The sequence below is a fragment of the Sitophilus oryzae genome, unplaced genomic scaffold, assembly GCF_002938485.1.
Source record: "Sitophilus oryzae breed Bouriz unplaced genomic scaffold, Soryzae_2.0 scaffold_169_pilon_pilon, whole genome shotgun sequence".
In the NCBI taxonomy this organism is placed as follows: Eukaryota; Metazoa; Arthropoda; class Insecta; order Coleoptera; family Curculionidae; genus Sitophilus; species Sitophilus oryzae.
Genome location: NW_022146390.1, coordinates 450,378 through 452,061, shown reverse-complemented (window position 1 = coordinate 452,061; position 1,684 = coordinate 450,378).

Sequence of the window (1,684 nt, the reverse complement as noted above, 5' to 3'; positions counted from 1 at the left end):
AAATAAAAGTAATAGATGGTACGTTACTAATGGTAATAGCCAACTTCGATCTGGGCTCTACAAATGGACAAATGTTGTATAGCAACAAAATTCTTGTATGACCTGGCTACCGAGATGACCTACCTGCAATTAAAGAGAAAAATGGTGTGAGCAACAACGTTACCAGTTATTGTAAAATTTGTGTTTCAAATATAATAACAATATAAAACCATTATTTAATATTATACGAGATAGAGTTATTAGGTCTTACCAAGTTATGCGCGTTGACTATAAAATCCCTACTCACGTTTTGAGAAAAATTGATCCCAAGATAAAAGACTTATTTTTATAAGAGTTATTTTTTGTGGATCTTACCGAAGAAGACGACTCACCTAACAGTGACGAGAACATACAAATTAAAATAGAGCAACCAATTCCACTAGATTTGATCATGCCTCTTACTGGCCCTGAATTTTTCAATCTCGCTAGCAAAATAGTACCGAGTTCGATGGGTCCGAATATAAGCTAGCCTCATTTTTAGACGCTCTTACTCTATTAAAGGCTAATGTGGAAGCACACGAAGAAAATTCTGTTGCTTATGTCAAAACCAGGCTAACAGGTAAAGCAAGATATTTAGTAGGAGAAAGTGTTACTTTGGATAAAATTAAGACTAAATTGAAGAATGCCATTAAATTTGAAAGCTCCCAATCGGTCACCTCTAAAATGCTTAATCTCAAACATCATAATGATACAAAGTATATAGCGGACATCGAAAATTTGTCACAAAAACTTAAATAAGCATATATTAGCGAAGGCGTACCAGAGTCTGTAGCAGAAAATTACACGAAAAATACCACTGTCAAGGCTTTAATCACCAACACAAACATCGAAAAAGTCAAGATAATTATGGAAGCTGGAAGTTTCCAGACAGTTGAAGAAGCTATACAGAAATTTGTAAATGTCACCGCAGAAAACTCATCTAGCGCATCAGTTTTCTATGCAAATAGGCGACAGAGCAGAGGAAAATCCAGAAATTACATTCGAGGAAGAGGAAATTTTAATCAACGTGGTGGAAACTCTTCTCAATACAGAAACAACGGTCAATCAAACTACAATAATTATAGTGCAGATAGGTACCAACGGAATAATTATAATATGTACGAAATGTCGACCAATCCAAATAGAGGATTTTCCTATAGAAGCAGACCAAACAGGTATGTAATATAAGGACTTATGATGCTGATCAAAACCCATCTTCACAGGACGCCAACCAGGAAAACGGACGGGAGCCTCAACAAGGTCCTTTGGGGCACTCCTGAAAGTTTTTAATATGAACCTAACGCTTTCAAACTTTATAATATTGCAAACAGATATGACAGGAGAGCAAAACATCACTCTACAAGTCGATACAGCAGCTGACGTATCATTATTCAAGAGAAACAAAATAGATCCCCAACAGATAGTAAATAGATCAAACATATGCAGAATTAAGGGAGTTACGGAAGGTTACACAAATTCAATAGGTACTACAAACGCCAACATTTTTATCGAAGACTATGTTTTTAGCCACAACTTTCATATAGTAGACAGAAATTTTCCGATACCTGCCGATGGAATCCTAGGAAGAGATTTTATTGTAAAATATCGTTGTCAACTAGACTACAGTGAATGGAACATGACCTTAGAAACTTCGGATCGGAACATT